Source organism: Triticum aestivum, chromosome 1D, assembly GCF_018294505.1.
Source record: "Triticum aestivum cultivar Chinese Spring chromosome 1D, IWGSC CS RefSeq v2.1, whole genome shotgun sequence".
Taxonomy (NCBI): Eukaryota; Viridiplantae; Streptophyta; class Magnoliopsida; order Poales; family Poaceae; genus Triticum; species Triticum aestivum.
In genome coordinates this window covers 319,497,692-319,504,016 of record NC_057796.1, presented here as the reverse complement: position 1 = coordinate 319,504,016, position 6,325 = coordinate 319,497,692, and positions in this window count along the sequence as shown.

The following is a 6,325-nucleotide window of genomic DNA, read 5'->3' as shown; positions in this document are numbered from 1 at the left end:
AAGCAGCAGCAAATTGAGAGCCGCAAGAGGAAGTATGGACAAGGGAAGTACAATTCAGGAGCTCAGCAGAAGCCTCGTTTCACCCCGAACTCGGGAGGATTTACCCATAACCATGGAGGCCATACCCACAATTGAGGAAGTTTGCATAACCACAGTGGCCCCAAGAATGGAAATGGGAATGGAGCAGGCAGTAATCAGAACCGTTCTAACCCCTCTACACCCGCCAAGAAGGATCTAAGTCACATTACTTGTTTTATGTGCGGGAAGACTGGACATTACGCCACTGAGTGTTCTGAATCAAAGAATGGTAATGGCAATGGAAGCTCTGGGAAGAAGCCCAACCCTTTCAATAGGGGACAGGTGAACCACGTGAACGTGGAAGAGGTTGAAGAGCAGCCAGATGCAGTTATCGGTAAGTTTTTGGTTAAGTCGTTTACTGCAATCGTTCTTTTTTATACTGGTGCATCGCATTCATATATTTCAAGGGGATTTGTGGACAAGTTTAAGTTACCCACCTTAGCCCTTAGGACACCCTTATTAGTAAGCTCACCAGGAGCAGAGTATATGGCCAGCCGATGGTGCGATCGGATACCCTTAACCATTGGTAGCCGTATTTTCCCCTCAGACCTAATAATTTTGGAGTCACAAGGATTGGATGTGATACTAGGTATGGATTGGCTATCGAAGTATGGAGGAAACATTGACTGTGCTAGCAGGTCAATTCTGCTCACCACCCCGGAGGGAAAAAGGATCAAGTATGTATCCAGGCATGCGCCGAGGAGGACCCAAGTAAATTCTCTCACGGGAGTTGTTCAGGAGGAAGTGCCTGTAGTGAAGGATTACCCAGATGTATTTCCAGAGGAACTACCAGGCAAGCTGCTGGATCGAGACATTGAGTTTTTGATAGAGCTGTTGCCAGGCACCGGACCAATATCGAAGAGACCATACCGGATGCCCGCGAATGATCTGGAGGAGATTAAGAAGCAGATCAAGGAGTTATTGGAGAAAGGTAACATTCGACGAAGTTCGTCACCATGGGAGCCCCAGTGCTCTTGGTTGAGAAGAAGGGTGGATCATTGAGAATGGTTGTTGATTATCGTGCATTGAATGAAGTGACGATCAAGAACAAGTACCCACTGCCGATGATCAATGATTTGTTTGACCAGTTGCAAGGAGCTAAAGCATTTTCCAAGATTGATCTATGGTTAGGATACCACCAGCTGAAGATCCGAGAAGAGGATATACCTAAGACAGCCTTCACCACAAGGTACGGGCTATATGAGTACACGGTTATGTCATTTGGATTGACTAACGCCCCTGCCTATTTTATGAGTATGATGAATAAGGTGTTCATGGAGTTCTTGGATAAGTTTGTCATGGTGTTCGTTGATGATATCTTGGTATAATCGAAGAATGAAGAGGAACACAAGGAGCATTTGCGTTTGGTTCTCGAGAAGCTCAGAGAACATCAGTTGTATGCCAAGCTCAGCAAATGTGAGTTTTGGTTGAAGGAAGTTGGATTCCTTGGACATGTTATATCAGGAGAAGGTATAGCAGTAGACCCTACTGATGTCTACTACGCAACCTTCTTCTTGTAGATGTTGTTGGGCCTCCAAGTGCAGAGGTTTGTAGGACAGTGGCAAATTTCTGTCAAGTGGATGACCTAAGGTTTATCAATCCGTGGGAGGCATAGGATGAAGATGGTCTCTCTCAAGCAACCCTACAACCAAATAACAAAGAGTCTCTTGTGTCCCCAACACACCCAATACAATGGTAAATTGTATAGGTGCACTAGTTCGGTGAAGAGATGGTGATACAAGTGCAATGTAGATGATAGATATAGGTTTTTGTAATCTGAAAATATAAAAATAGTAACGTAACTAATGATAAAAGTGAGCACAAACGGTATTGCAATGCTAGGAAACAAGGCCTAGGGTTCATACTTTCACTAGTGCAAGTTCTCTCAACAATAATAACATAATTGGATCATATAACTATCCCTCAACATACAACAAAGAGTCGCTCCAAGGTCACTAATAGCGGAGAACAAACGAAGAGATTATTGTAGGGTACGAAACCACCTCAAAGTTATCCTTTCTGATCGATCTATTCAAGAGTCCGTAGTAAAATAACACGAAGCTATTCTTTCCGTTCAATCTATCATAAAGTTCATACTAGAATAACACCTTAAGACACAAATCAACCAAAACCCTAATGTCACCTAGATACTCCAATGTCACCTCAAGTATCCGTGGGTATGATTATACGATATGCATCACACAATCTCAGATTCATCTATTCAACCAACACAAAGAACTTCAAAGAGTGCCCCAAAGTTTCTACCGGAGAGTCAAGACGGAAACGTGTGCCAACCCCTATGCATAAGTTCACGAGGTCACGGAACTCGCAAGTTGATCACCAAAACATACATCAAGTGGATCACGTGATATCCCATTGTCACCACAGATAAGCACATGCAAGACATACATCAAGTGTTCTCAAATCCTTAAAGACTCAATCCGATAAGATCACTTCAAAGGGAAAACTCATTCCATTACAAGAGAGTAGAGGGGGAGAAACATCATAAGATCCAACTATAATAGCAAAGCTCGTGATACATCAAGATCGTACCACCTCAAGAACACGAGAGAGAGAGAGAGAGAGAGATCAAACACATAGCTACTGGTACATACCCTCGGCCCCGAGAGTGAACTACTCCCTCCTCGTCATGGAGAGCGCCGGGATGATGAAGATGGCCACCGGTGAGGGATCCCCCCTCCGGCACGGTGCTGGAACAGGGTCCCTATTGGTTTTTGGTGGCTACAGAGGCTTGCGGCGGCGGAACTCCCGGTCTATTCTGTTCCCCGATGGTTTTAGGGTATATGGATATATATATAGGCGAAAGAAGTCGGTCAGGGGAGCCACGAGGGTGGGGCGCGCCCAGGGGGCAGGCGCGCCTCCCTGCCTCGTGGCCACCTCGAAGCTTCCCTGACGTCTACTCCAAGTCTCCTGGATTGCTTCCGTTCCAAAAATAACTCTCCTGAAGGTTTCATTCCGTTTGGACTCCGTTTGATATTCCTTTTCTTCGAAACACTGAAATAGGAAAGAAAACAACAATTTGGGCTGGGCCTCCGGTTAAAAGTTTAGTCCCAAAAATAATATAAAAGTGTTTAGTAAGGCCCATAAACATCCAAAACAGATGATATAATAGCATGAATACTTCATAAATTATAGATACGTTGGAGACGTATCAGCATCCCCAAGCTTAATTCCTGCTCGTCCTCGAGTAGGTAAATGATAAAAGAAATAATTTATGAAGTGTGAATGCTAGCAGGTGCACAAGTTTGATCAATGATAATTTCAATCACCTTTTGTAGCATCATCATATGTTATAATAGTAGCTCATCTCATAAAACTTTGCATGATCATGTAACAAACTATTCACATGTTAAAGTATAGATCATAAACTTTCTTGAAAACTAACAAACCGTGTTATTAGTCATCAAACAATTACAATTCATCTTATTTTCAGGAAGAGTCTATGTCAGAGCTTTGATTCAGCAAACTTCACATACTCAACTATCATTTAGTCTTCCATGATTGCTACCACTGAAAGCATATTTTTAGAACAAATAGTATTCATCGAACACAGAGAAAGATAGGGGCTTAATGTTTCGCCTCCCAACCTTTTACCTCAAGGGTAATGTCAACAATAATAATTCATGCTCAAATATATTTGAATGGCCATATATGCTTAGATCTTTCCATCACATGATGCTTGCCAACTAAAGAGTGGGTTGGAATGAGAAGGAATACTACTGACTCTTGCATAAAAGTAAAAGATAGGCCCTTCGCGGAGGGAAGCAGAGATTTGCAGGGATTCTGTTCCCCGATGGCTTTAGGGTATATGGATATATATAGGTGAAAGAAGTCGGTCAGGGGAGCCACGAGGGGCCCACGAGGGTGGGGGCGCGCCCAGGCGGAGCAGGCGCGCCTCCCTTCCTCGTGTCCACCTCGAAGCTTCCCTGATGTCTACTCCAAGTCTCCTGGATTGCTTCCGTTCCAAAAATAACTCTCCTGAAGGTTTCATTCCGTTTGGACTCCGTTTGATATTCCTTTTCTTCGAAACACTGAAATAGGCAAGAAAACAACAATTTGGGTTGGGCCTCCGGTTAATAGGTTAGTCCCAAAAATAATATAAAAGTGTTTAGTAAGGCACAGAAACATCCAAAACAGATGATATAATAGCATGAATACTTCATAAATTATAGATACATTGGAGACGTATCACCTACCAAGGTTCAGTCAGTCACTGAGTGGTTGGCACCCACCTCAGTAGAAGAGATCCGCAGTTTTCTAGGACTCGCGGGATACTATCGGAGATTCATTGAGAACTTTTCCAAGATTGCAAAGCCAATGACGGAGAAAAAGGACACCAAATTCAAATGGACCGAAGAATGAGAAGCAAGTTTCCAGGAGTTGAAGAAACGTTTGGTTACAGCCCCAGTGTTGATTCTGCCGGATATACGCAAGGATTTCCATGTGTATTGCGACGCTTCTCGCTTAGGACTTGGAGGTGTACTTATGCAGGACGGAAGAGTTGTTTCATATGCCTGACGTCAACTTCGACCGCATGAGTTGAATTATGCTACGCATGATTTGGAATTAGCAGCTGTAGTTCATGCACTCAAGACCTGGAGACATTTTCTTACAGTGTACATGGATCATAAGAGTTTGAAGTACATTTTCACACAGAAGGAGCTGAATCTCAGGCAGAGGAGATGGTTGGAGCTTATAAAGGATTATGATATGAAGCTGCATTATCATCTAGGAAAGGCCAATGTCGTAGCAGACGCTTTGAGCCGGAAGAGTTATATCAATACCCTCGTAAGCGGAGGATTGCCAAAGGAGTTAGCCGAGGATCTCAGGGAGCTTCGTTTGGAGATAGTCCCTAGAGGTTTTGTCGCAGCAATGGAGGTTCAGTCGACATTATTGGGAAAGATTCGTGAAGCTCATAAGGATGACAAAGAAATTGCTAAGATAAAGGAGAAGATGATCAAAGGAAAAGCCAAAGGTTTTTGTGAAGATGAGCACGACACCTTGTGGTTTGAGGACCGTGTTTATGTGCCCAATAATGCAGAGATTAGGAAGTTGATACTTCAGGAAGCTCATGACTCGCCATACTCGATACACCCCGGAAACACCAAGATGTATTTGGATTTGAAGGAGCGTTTCTGGTGGACAGGAATGAAGAAGGATATTGCCGAGTATGTAGCCGTATGTGATGTATGTCAGAGAGTGAAGGTAGAACATCAGAAACTAGCAGGATTACTGCAGCCTATGCCGATATCCGAATGGAAGTGGGATGAGCTTGGCATGGATTTTATCACCGGATTACCCAGGACCCGATCGGGATATGATTCTATCTGGGTAGTAGTGGATCGTTTGACCAAAGTTGCTCACTTTATCCCAGTGAAGACCACTGTTGGCGTTCTGGGAACGGGGGTCCCCAGACTTGCCTGCCTGCGGCCCACGGCGTGGCTCTGCGAGCGGGCCCATACGACCCATCTTCACCAGCAAGCATTCAAGACCCTCGTCGGGGGCCAAGCCTCGCGAGGCGGACGACACAAGACCTCCTCAGGAGCGGCCTCACCAGGTTGGCTCGCGAGGGGTGGAGAGTTCAAGGCAAGGCAAACCTCGTGAGGTTCTCGTGACTTGAGCCATGACGATCGAGACCAGGCTGGCGCCAGGCGGGCGCCAGCGCGCGCAGTGTCCTTGTTTCCTCTTTGGTGCTAAGGAGGCAAGCGCAGGCGCGGAGTACCGAGGCATCAAACAAAGGTTTCCATATCGGTGCAACGAGACCAAGACCAGCAGGACGGCAAGACGGAGGTCACCATGGAGCCCAAGGCGGCGTCACCACCAAAGCCTTTTGCAGGCGAAGACTGCTTTTGTCCGGATAAGCTGTACTAGCTGCCCCCTTTCAAATTGGCCGTTGTTGGCTCCCTTCCCGCTCAATATTTGGGGAGAGGACCATGGCCTCTATAAATAGGACTAGCCACCACAGTAGGAGGCATCTGATCTTTAGCCAATCCTAGCCACACACCGAGCACAAGAACACCTCAACCTCAGGAGGCTGTTCTTCCCCTTGTAACTGTTCATCCTCAACCCGAGAGGCAATCCACCACCACACTAGAGTAGGGTATTACACCACAACGGTGGCCCGAACCAGTATAAATCTTGCATCCTTTGTGTTGTGAGTTCGTCGAGTTAGCCCATGAGATCTTAGTGAAGCTAGGACGTGGATCGGTAGGGGAGATCTTCGTGC